Raw genomic sequence first — 12,789 nt, 5'->3', positions numbered from 1 at the left:
GTACGGCCGGATATAGGGCCGAGATTTGTTGTGATGCCATGGTGGCCATTATTGAAAGAAGTGAATAGATTATTTGCCGTGAAACCATTGTCCGAGAAGGCTTAGTGGACCGCTCTCTGGAAGTGTGTCACGGGCAGCTAACAGCTGGAGTTTTATGAGCCCCTTTAAACGGGGGAGTGAAGGCGTTTTCTTCAGTGAAATAGAACAGATACAATTGGCGAGTTTCTCTCCTTTCGGCACAGAGATTACGTGTGTTAATTTAAATAGAGCCAACGTCGCACAGATCCCAAATGAGCATTAAAGGAAGGATCCCCCCAATGTCTTCTCTTAATTACTTATAGCGTGCAGGGAATTCCAGATCAGATATACCCCGCCTCAGAAGATCTTGGGTTCGTTCCAGGAGACAGTGAAAGTTTTGTTCACTGTTACCAACAGCGGGTGGCTTGTACCATCTGTGACTCATTGTGTGTGTGTGAAATGTATATATTCCTGTCCATTTATTTGTTTATGACGTCTGGTATTGAAGTCGCTAAGTGCTTGTCCATAGGTAGCAACGTTCTGTAAATAATGTCCTGATATAGGTATTGATAAAAATCCTAATGAAATGAGCGTGTTTATTATATTGCATATTTGGCAACGTTTAACTTAAGGAAGTGTTGTAACGCGACTTTCAAAGGATTTGGAGTGTAAGTTGCCTATTTCAATTCATCTGATTCTAGCAAACTTATATCATAATTTGATGCAGATTGAATATATTAATTCTTGGCAGGTAAACAGATTTACAGCGGGGTGTGTCCATACTGATTAAATATGTGTGTGATTTAATGTAAGTGTAGAGTGAATAATTCGAGAGGAAGCGCCCCTCTAAATCTGAGATAGTGTAAATAACCCAAGAGGGAACGCCAAGTTTGAATATTTAAACGTATAATGAAGTGTAGAAAAAGACTACCGAACATTTAAACGTCAAGATCACCCAAATTACTGTATGTAAGGTGTTTGTATGGCATACCCATGTAAATAATTTGTTTCACTAGTATAAGTAAAAATTTGTTATACAAGATATTGTCTCTCTTCTCATTAGTAATGAAATGGTATTCCTCTCATAATTAACTTTTCCCCCTACTATAGAGATTATTACTAAAGACTTTACCGCCCCATCGGACATTCCACAGACCCGAAAATGCGATATAGACTCGGCTAGCGAATTATTCTAGTAGGGGAGGGTGAGGCTTCGACAAACCGGGCTGAGTTCGAGGCTCACCGATGGTGCTCCATTCTAAAGTCATATTTATGAACAATGGTAACTGGTTCATGTACTGATGCCTTGGAACGGTAAAGTATCACTTTTCAAATTTCGTGGCAGAGCCGGGAATCGAACCCGGGCCTCCGGGGGTGGCAGCTAATCACGCTAACCACTACACCACAGAGGCGGAAAACATTATAAAATAAGTGAAAAAGGTTAAGCTTACCCACTCGAGACTGCGGAAGTACATAGTGCGAAAGAAGACTCACCTGTAAATAAGAAGAAAATGCATTGTTGTAATATACCGGGAGATAATTTAATTCATTAACACGTTATAAAACATTTCAGCAATATTTTAAAATGAATTTATATAGCAGTGGTAACGAGGCTTCAAATAATCTGCAAGGTAGACAATAAGTTTCAATAATACATGCATACATACTGAAATATTGGGACGCAACATAAGATGAAAACAATGTCAAATAACGATACGCGGTGTCGCAAAACGCAGAGAATAACGCTGGTAAAGTAGGCCGTAGATCTTTTGACGAGAACAGAGTGGTAAACTGTCTGAATTTGGATTCGGCGATCCTGAGCAATATAAGACGGAACATCTAACTGCATAGGTAAAATCTCGTAAATGCAAGGGGATGTAAGGCAAATCACATTTATTTAAAAGTAAAACGGGAAAGGAAGGAAATGTTAAATGACAAGGAAAATGAGGAGAAAAGTAAAATACATATGTAGATATTACGACATTCACCGGGCGAGGTGGCCGTGTGATCAAGGGCGCGCGACCGTGAGCTTGCATCCAGGAAATAATAGGTTCGGATCCCACTGTCGGCAGCCCTGAATTTGGTTTTCCGTGGTTTCTCTTTTTCACACCAGCAAATGCTGGGACTGTACCCTAACAAAGGCCATGGCCGCTTCTTTCCAACTCCTAGGCCTTTTCTATCCCAAGCCTTCTTGGTGCGGAATGTTTGTGGACAAATACCGGGAATACAATATGTTTTGTCTAGCATTCACCGCAGCATAGCTCCAAGAGATATTTTGCATCATGCTGTCAGAAATTTCCCTTCTTCATTACAAACGGGTATTGCAGCCATCACTCCCGTCATCAAATCAACATCACCGCAGTATTCGAAACGCAATTACTCAATTCTTCATAAATACTTTATTCAAAATATACAGAGTGTGCAAACGTCATGGGAAGTGGTATCCCATTAGAAAATGTGTCGTGTATGAACCTGAGCGTTGCGGCTAGCTGCGGTGTGGCTGAGCAGTCTATCACAGACAGCTGTGTCTTGAACATGGCAACGCTTCACGAGTTAACTGACTTTGAACGTGGGATGATCGTCGGCGCACGGCGCATAGGTCATAGAATTGTGGAGTTTACACGTGAATTCGGGTTTCCAAGGTCAACAGTGTTGAGGGGCGATCTTCAATATCGCAGAGAGAATGTTACAAACTGCGTAAACCGCCGCACACGGAGACTACAGGTGTTTAACGAACGGACATCACGTCGCCTCTGCAGAACCATACTGGCTAATCGACGGGCTATTTTGAATCAGATCACCTCTCAGTTGAATGCTAGGAGACAAGAACTCATCTCTCTCAGGACTGTAAGGAGGCAACTGCAACGCATAAGGTAAATCCGGGACAGATGCCGCCCCGGTAGAGATGCCGCATGCACTGTAGCTAAAGGTTCCCATCGTTACAGCTAGATGGCAATATGTGTGGTTTTTCAGTTTCTAAGGAAGAACTACTGTCTGCGAGTGTGACGAAATTTCCTCGTATATTACGCCAATTATAGCCGATATCATGAGGCGAGTACATGTTTCCTCCTGACAAAGTTTTTGCGTGTGTTAATTTATTGTATATTAAGTTGGCTTCAAATGCTTAAATCAGACGTTTTTAGTACAGTAGACGTCAGAAACATAACTGTAGTTGAGAGTAAGCTAATTTTGGGCCATGATAGCCTTGAGGTATGAAAACAGGAGGGTGCGGCGTCTCTCCCTGATAGTTGGCCTTCGGGCTGAGCAACGGTCGCTGTGCAGGCCAGAGCCATTTCAAGGGTGTTAAGTGCCGTGGGGTTTTATATAACACAGTGAAGAATCCATTGCACATGCACATTTATAGTAAATCGAAATTAAAATATGATTTTAATGTTGTAAATTTTTTTTTTCTAGTTGTTTTACGTCGCACCGACACAGATAGGTCTTACGGCGACGATGGGACAGGAAAGGGCTAGGAGTGGAAAGGAAGCGGCCGTGGCCTTAATTAAGGTACAGCCCCAGCATTTGCCTCGTGTGAAAATGGGAAACCACGGAAAACCATTTTCAGGGCTGCCGACAGTGGGATTCGAACCTACTGTCTCCCGAATACTGGATACTGGCCGCACTTAAGCGACTGCAGCTATCGAGCTCGGTATGTTGTAAATTATCAGATAGATTTTTTCCATTGAATGATTATATTATGTGGATATAATTGTCTTGTAGTACGTTCTAGTGTTCGGTTATATTAACGTTGAACAAATTGGCTTAAATTTGATTTTGTCATTAATTATTTTACTCGCGGCATCTCTCCCGAGCAAAGTCGGCATCTATACCGGGATCCAGGGAGAGACGCCGCAGATGCAACAATTCCTTTGTTCACTCCTTTCTCCCATTTACTTTCAATTGCCAATATTTTGTTCATCCCTGATCAAATGTACATGTTTACAAATTATGCTCGATGAATTTGCAACAATTTTTAAAGTAAATATACCGAGATATAACAAAAGACATATAAAGTGCGGCAACTCTCCCGGAATTACCCTAAGCTTCACCAGCCGACGACCAACTCGTGTCCCTTTGCTCACACCTCGAAACATAGCTCAAAGACATGCATGGACCCACGAACATCGGCAATGGACCATGGAACAGTGGCGGCGTGTGGTGTGGTCCGATGAATCCCCGTTACAGTTGTATCGAGCTGATGGGCGTGTGTGAGTGTGGCAGATGCCCCATGAAGATATGGTTAGAGCCCTGCACGGATGCGGATTTTTCCGCGGATGTCCGTGAAATTAGTGTCTTGGCGGATACAAACTGTATTATTATTACTTATAATTTCTAAATAATGATGTTTATTGAATTTCCCTCAGGTATACTCTTAGATTTCCTGTTGATTAGGCGATTGGGGGAATGGTGATATATAAATAGCCTTGAGACCATAAAGGCGTAAATCTGACCTGAGCCTACGTGACTGCTGCCCGCAATTAATGGAAGGAAGGAATAAAGGTCAGTACGTCGGTAGTTGTCGCAAGAGAAAATCCCTCATAAACCTGTGACTGTAGGGGGTCTGGTGCCAGGTGTCAGGCACATTGTATTATGTTGACATATCTATCAGCTTCAATACCTTGGAAGTCGTAGTTAAATATTTGCAATATCCCCGGATAATAATTCGCGGATGCGGCTAACCATTCGCGAATGTGGATGCGGGTGCGAATGAAAGAAGTGCGGATGCGGAGGGAATGTGGATATTATTTTGTATATCCGAACAGGGCTCTAGCTATGGATCCCTTGTGTCAAAAAGGTTGTGCCCCTTCGGGAGGTGGCACAGTTCGGGTCTGGGCAGCGTTGTTATGGCCGTAATTAGGCACCATTGTCCGGCTCCAGGGAGCGCTGACAGGTGAACGTTATGTGGACGTTCCTTAAGACTTTATGCATCCCTTTCTGGCCCTAGAGTACCCTAATGGAAATGCCCTGTTTCGACAGGACAATGCGCTATGTGAGCGCTCTATGGTGGCACGCAGGTGGTTGGAGGAGCACACAAGTGAAGTTACGACCACGTATTGGCTTTCCTTATCCCCCGATCTTAATCCAATCGAGCATTTGTAGGATGTTGTCGATGCTGTTTTACGCTTCATCAGCCCCGCTCCACCCGCAAAAGGCCAATAATATAGTCGGTAGCAGTGCAAGATGCATATGTCCAGATCCCCCCAGAACGATTCCAACACCTTGTGGAGTCGATGCCTTGCCGTACTGCTGCCGTTTTTAGGGACTGCGGAGGAACAACTAGTTATTGACGTCGCATTCATTATCTTTACATGACTTTTACTCACTCAGTGTATATGGAGAGCGTTTTCAACAAGCACAGCTAACTCATTCTTCCCTCAAAAGACTTCACAAACGGAAACATGCAAACTTTTAGAAGAGGCACAAATCATAAAGTCCCTTGGGGAAGTTGACGCAAGAGAGGGCCGATACAGGAATTGTAGTTTCACGAAATAAGTAAACAAACCTGCAGGACTCTTTAAATTTCAATATGATTGTTTCTTCGAATCTAGTACACATCGAAACGTGATAGATAGTAAAATGTAGAGCCAGGTAGAAGATACACATTATCTATAACTGAAACTGAACCCAATGAATAAAATAAAAAATCTCCACAGAGAACAAAGCATACGCTTCCCCATTCGACCAAAATTCACACGGCGGAAAGGTGTCATCAACAAGAGCGAGACAAACTCCCTCAAAAGCACAATTATCACAGGTATTTCTCGGATAACCCCGTGGACGTCACATGACAGACCAGACACTTACCACAGATTCCTTCCCCTAAGACATCACCAACAGAAATATTACCTCGCAGACCAAATAGTATCCAAAATATATCACTGCATCCTCTTGCTGTCAGTTCTGGAAGCTTAAATGGAGCCACTCAGCAGGATCAACGTTTCGTACAGTTATCGAGTCTGCGTGAGGAAATTAACATATAATAGAGCTAATTTTTGCCGTTGAACACACGGTAACGCCATAAAATAACCATACGCCGTGTAATATATCAGAGAATGAAATAGGCGAGAATTTAAAATAAATAATTAGGCATGACACACACAATGTATGAAGGAAGGTAATACTCACCCGAGAAATAAAATCACATGCAAAAAAAACTATCTTACATACGTGGCTCCGGACATAAATAAAAGGTAAATAACACAACAAAATGCAGTCAGCAAATACGTCCTACCCGCTACTACTAAAATATTTTCGTTCCTCCCCAGAAGGGGGTGCCGGGCCTCTTAGACCGTGACGCCGTCTCTCAGGCCAGGAGATTTGTTGCGGTGAAGAAGAAGTGGGGAGAAGGTGAGAGGGTTGGCGGCCGTAGCCTCTACCAGCAACTGTCGCAGAATTCACCTAACTGCAGGACAATGGGAAACCAGGGAAAACCATTCCCATGGCAGCCAACGGTGGGGACCAGAGCCACACTCACCCCTCCTCTTCTCCTCTCGGTTGGTCGATCACAGTGCAGAGCCGTCCGACCAGCCGAAGCCCCTCTGGAACGGCCGACGTGCTACCCGCGTCGCTGCCGGAACAAATAGAGAAAAAACATCGTGGCAGAAGGGAGGGAAGACAATCAGTAAACCGACAGTAAACTCTGTTTGGTATAGCATAAAATGTTCCTTCATTAGTTAGGTCCATCATTTTCCGCTCACGACTGAAGACAACAATCCCTGGGAAAGTACCGAGTGGTACAGCTACCCTTATTCACTCAGTTTTATGCAACCCGCAGATTATTGCCTAACCTAAAAACATTAACTGCGCCTACTCAACGCGATGTCTGGTCTTGCACGCTTTTTATAATTAATTTCTTCGCGTCAACGAAATCAGCATTAACGATAAAATAGCGAATGATTGTAAAGAATCGTAAAAATCCGGTATCACAGAAACTTCATGTACGGAGAATTTGGTGGCTGAATGACTAGAAGTAGTGTTGATAATATAACGGTGGCACACCACAGCTCGTGGTAGCTGAGTGTGTTTGGAGTTAGAGGAGGAAAGTGGTGCTTGTTAGTCGGTGGTTCGAGTTGGATATACGAAGGATATTTTATTTCGTTTTTAAATGTTCCTGAGTGGCTTAGTTGAATACAAATCTAAATCATGATCAGTCCTCATGTTGCACTTACTCTGTTATGTTCATTTATAAGTAGCTCTGAAAAGAGCTGTTTGCAGTAAAATAAGCTATTTCTGACAGAGGTGCAATGGCCTTGTGCATGCCCATTCGATTAATGAAGGAAATATTCAAAATGATCACCTCCTTCGTTAATGAATATCTGAGTACAGTAGACGTCAGCTATTTTTGCTTTCTCCAGCGTATGTGGTGGAACCTGTCTGCACATTGCTGTAAGGTTACGATGTGTTGTTTCATGCGCCCTATGCATGAAGTCCGGTCCTTGTTCGAGTCAAACGTGCGCAGCTGTTTGGTTGAATGGGTGTGTCATAATGCTGACAAAAGTGCACTGGTCTTCATTCGTTGTAGCCGTTTGCCACATAAAATTTTCATGCTATTATTCCTTTCTGATGTATGCCTTCATTTCTAAAGGCGAAAAATGACTTTCGAGAGTTACGGATTTTAAACCTTAATAAGTTAAACCTTAACTACGAATGCCTTGCGAATATAAAAATAAATATCAAAACTTGTAGCCAGATTCGGACTCTGAATATGTCGAAAAATCACATGCTGCCTGTGATTAGTACCACGCAGCCACTCCAGGAAAGAAGGGTCTCGTATTCTTGTACCAAATAAATAATCTACGCTATCACTTCGAAGCTGATCTTATATGTTCTGAACTCGAACGTGCAGACAGGTTTATCTTGCTGCAAAGACCACACCGTGCTAAAGAATCATGTCTCTCTTAAGTCCAGATAGTTTTAACCATTTCCATTATACCGTGACGATCCTTGTCTGTCGAAAGGAAATGGCCTCTTGAATCAATCAGGTGCGCGATTCTCTGCCGACAGCTAAAGGAGTGGCTATGGTTTGTACAGTACAGTAACATTTAGTAAAAATGACTGGAGTATTGGACTCCGCTCCACATAAAATGGTACAGTGTTCTTGAGATGGGCCTCACTTACTACCTCTTGTGCCGTTTTTGCAGTGAGCGGGGAAGTCTATATCGGACTAACTGCACATAAAATCGCTGTAATATGCTGCTCAAGATAGGACTAAGAGACATTTAATTCCTAGCTGGTTCCATTTGTTTGGGAAAAATAGTGCGAGCTGTACCACCCGGCATAATACCCCGAGAAGGCAAGGATATCTAACCACAGAAATGCGAACTGAAGCTGCTGCAATTTGGCGGCTAAACTTCGACATCCTTAGTGTGAAAAGGCTTTAACCATAGAGACCCCTGTACCTATTTCACACCGACATCACATATGTAAAACTTACCAACTTTAAATAATAATCGAAACTTAGGTAAAAGACGTTGAGACAATATAAAGTGTGCGGAGACCGAGACGCAGTGGAAATTGCTGATAAATACCGGTCGGAAACTATCAACTAGGACTCGCTTGGTACTGCGTGAATTTTGTACTCGTCTATCGTTACCAAAGTAAAAGGGAATCATCTAGCTACTAAGTTCCAGTCTACTAAATGAAAGGTGAAAAACCTTTCTGAATGTATTAAAACAAACTTTAAAGATAAACGACGTGTAAAAATGACAAAACAATTCAACTGAAAATAAATCAAGAAATCATAACTTACACTTTTTAACATAAAAAAATCCGGGTAATCATGACATCATAACGTCGTTCAACAGGGTCCGCCAATAGATCCTTTTTTGAAGTATGACCTATTTCAATCTGAGCAGAGAATTTCCTAAACCGAAGATAGCAGCAGATTGAGTTACCATTTATCACAACATATCTTAACAGTTGCGACTGGCATTCTTAACACATATGACAAAATATTCACAATCAAATCGTATGAGCTGATGAGGTACACTACAGTATTCCCGTTTCATCATATGACACTACTCTCCCATAACAATACCCCTCTCAAAGAGTAACATAATACAAAGACTTTATCTCGAGACAAAAATGGCACAACGAAGGGATGGGGAAGAAGATGTTGGTCCAAGAGACGTGTAAAACGAAAATGGCAGACGTATAAAAGCGGGACGAAACATAGTGAAGCGTTTCCCCATTTTTGATACAAAGCTAAAAACGTAGTCGGAAATAAAATAAACCAAACAATTTGTTTTCAATACACTCAGTAACTTAAACAAACAAGACTTGACGGAGAACCATGGCATATAATTCCTTACACAACAACATACATTCATAATAATCAAAGCTGTCAAATACGATGGGAGATTGGATACGTGCAGCTTGTGGAATATATACGAACATAACATTAGTAACAGAAAAATAACTTTCCAGGAATAATAATAATAATAATAATAATAATAATAATAATAATAATAATAATAATAATAATAATAAATGTAACAAGGCCTCTCCTTACTTGTTGGTATCCCTTCTAACGTCTGTAAATAGTGATGTATCACGGAGAGTGGCTAAATTCAATGGTGTTTTCCTAAATTTCATGTTCGTTAAAGACGTCATTACTATTGTTCCTGAGCCCACCTAGGGTCAAGGACTGTACTCAGCTTAGTCGAGAATTACTTCTGTTGTGGGTTTGCCACATAGTGGTTTGATTCATTTGTTTCGAAGTTGCCACTATTGGTGTTCTTTTCTAAATCAACCATTCAGGATCCAGCTCGTCCTTAATAAATACTGTAAGTTTGACTCGTATGTATCTAACTGGATCTGGGACTGTGCGACGAAAAGTGAGGTTCTGCTCACAATGAGACGACAGACGTGGCTGGGGCAGCGACAAGGTGGGCAACAATTTGGCATACAAAATATAAACATCTGCGTATGCCGAAGGGAAGATACCAGCGTTCTTCTCTAGCATAGAACACTTAGGGCGTGCTGCGATTATTTTTAATTTCAACGAAAGGTTCGTTTATATTATGTAGGTTTCTATGCAGTTTGTGGAAGGAGTGTAGAATCCCTTAGGGGCTATTATGTAATTTAAGGACGTAAGAGTTTGTACCGTCCTTTCCCTTATTCACTCCTACTTTCTGGTGACTAAGCTTTTCTAATCTCTGTATTTCTAACCTGCTTTTCGGACTTTCTTTCTGGTTTTAGTCGCCACTCAGTATGACTTATCCTCTGTGTCACCGGGCCTTCTACCCCATTAGTTTTTATAACAAGTCATGTCACGAGGTGTTAAGCATCCCATCTCATTTTGTTCTCGGCCTTTCTAATAACCTTTTCTTGGCCGTCTAGTATGAGCTTCAGCTTCTGTTTATCTCGATCCTTCGATCTGCACTTTGTGTGCAGCTCTCTTATTTAGTGATGGCAGTGAATGTAACGTGATACAAGAGTTAGTGAGCTCTTAAGTGTAATCAGAGGTACCTGAATTGTATTCTTTTCTCAACCGGCCATTGAAAATTTATAAATCTAATTCTGGCTTCGGAACAATCCGACGTGTAATTATTTGTTTCACGGGATTTGATTTCCCTCTCTTGTAAACCTGTTTTGGGGGCTCGAGGTTATTTAAAGAAAATTTAAGGTTCGTTTACCCCTCTGAAGGGTAAATTGTTTAGTAGAGGCTAAAGCCTCCCTTGTATCTCACTTGCCAATGAATATGGCAGACGTGTTGGTCTGGTGAAGACTTACAAAGCCATATGTTGTTAAAAGGTAGCTTCCTCCCACTCTTAAGGCTTATTCTATTGTGAATATCGATGGCTTTCTTTAAAAACCTCGTAAGTCCGAATACTCTTCCTATCCATTATATTCCTTAAGACTGGTCACGCCTCCCAGTCTCATATTTATATGCAGTCCAAAAGAACAATTTTCGTTATGGTCATTTTCCTCTGCCACTTTGTAAAGGAAAATGAACCTTAAATACATTATACTGTAGGAGTGTGTAAATTTGCCATGCAATCAACATCCTTAAAATACGGTACGGTAAGGTCCATTTTCCTTTAGACATTAGCAAAGGAAAATGAACACAGCGAAAATTATTCTGATGGACTGCATACAAATATATGACCGGGAGGCGTGACCAGTCTTAAGGAATATAATGGGTAGGAAGAACATTTGGACAGAGTAGATTTTAAAAGAAAGCCATCGATATACTACTTTTTAAAATTCTTTCACAATTAGTTGTTGTTTTTCTGAAAAGATGAACAAAGAAAAGAAAAGAAAACCTAACTATGAAAATACATTTTCACATTTAGATTTTCTTGGTGTGTATTTGACCAGTTTCCCGGCCATGCCGCTTTTACCCCTCCCCTACCACCTAATAATAATAATAATAATAATAATAATAATAATAATAATAATAATAATAATAATAATAATAATAATAATAATAATATGAAATGGCGTTTGGCTATTAGTGCCGGGATGTGTTCGAGGACTTCGGCTCTCCAGGTGGAGGTCTTTTGATTTGACACCCGTAGGCGACACGCGCGTCGTGATGAGGATGAAATGATGAAGAAGACGACACATACAACCAGTCCCCGTGCCAGGGGAATTAAACAATCGTGGTTAAAATTCCCGACCCTGCCGGGAATCGAACCCGGGACCCTTGTGACAAAAGGCCAGCACGCTAACCATTTAGACATGGAGCCAGACATAATAATAATAATAATAATAATTATAATAATAATAATAATAATAATAATAATAATAATAATAATAATAATAATAATAATAATAATAATAATAATAATGTCCGCAGCTACAACATGCAAGCATTTTAATTTGACACCATTTACATTGCCTACGTGTGAAACTGAACGTTCCGTTTCACTCTTCCAGTTGACAGGATATCTGAACTGTACTGGACGACATACTGCTCATGTTTAGTCCATTTTATTGCATAAACACCAAAAGTATCGCTAGACATATCATTACCGTACATGTCGATATCGTGCGACATGGAGTGCCGAAAAAACATTTTCCACCCTCCGAGATTATCCATAATTCTGTGAAATTTGGGCCCACTGTTCCACAGATTAAAGAAAAAATGAAATTTGTCTTGCTTTTAAAGCATATTACGAATAGGTAAAAATCCCCGTCAGGAAGTTGTAAAATTCAAGAAACTTCCGGAGGTGCACATGGCTCTGAGGTTCACTCAGCCTACACCAAAAATGAGTGAGAGTTTAATTCCTAGGGGCAAAGGCGTCCGGGCGTAGAGCTAACCACTTTACCTCATCAAGTGTTGAGGTTACGGATAGTGGAAGCCTTTACCTTCCACCCCTCTGAGGGCCTTCATGGCCTGTACGGAGATGACTTTTCTTTTTCTTTACGAATACGTAAAACTCAATCTGTTTTGTGTGAGTGTTAATATATTACATATATCACTGAATTACAAGTGGTCCGAGTTGGTGGTTCAATTCTGGCTCAATCCGGTGGTATTTGAAGGCGGTCAAATACCCCAGGTACACGTCGATATATTTACCGGAATATGAAAGTATTCCTGGTGGGTCGAAATTCACGCCTATACCTGACTCCAAAAATCGTAAAAGTAGCTTATGGGACATAAAAACTATAAGATTATTGTTACAAGTCCTACCATAAATAACGGCAAAAACATCGTTGATTACATTTTTGGTATAATTATTACCTTTTTTTTTTTTTTTGGCATTGGGAAGATTTAAGGTGTATGTTCTGTTATTCAAGTTTTAGTGGTAATACGAAGAG

Source organism: Anabrus simplex, chromosome 1 (genome assembly GCF_040414725.1).
Source record: "Anabrus simplex isolate iqAnaSimp1 chromosome 1, ASM4041472v1, whole genome shotgun sequence".
In the NCBI taxonomy this organism is placed as follows: Eukaryota; Metazoa; Arthropoda; class Insecta; order Orthoptera; family Tettigoniidae; genus Anabrus; species Anabrus simplex.
The sequence above is the reverse complement of the archived record's forward strand: the minus strand, read 5'-3'. Positions refer to the sequence as shown.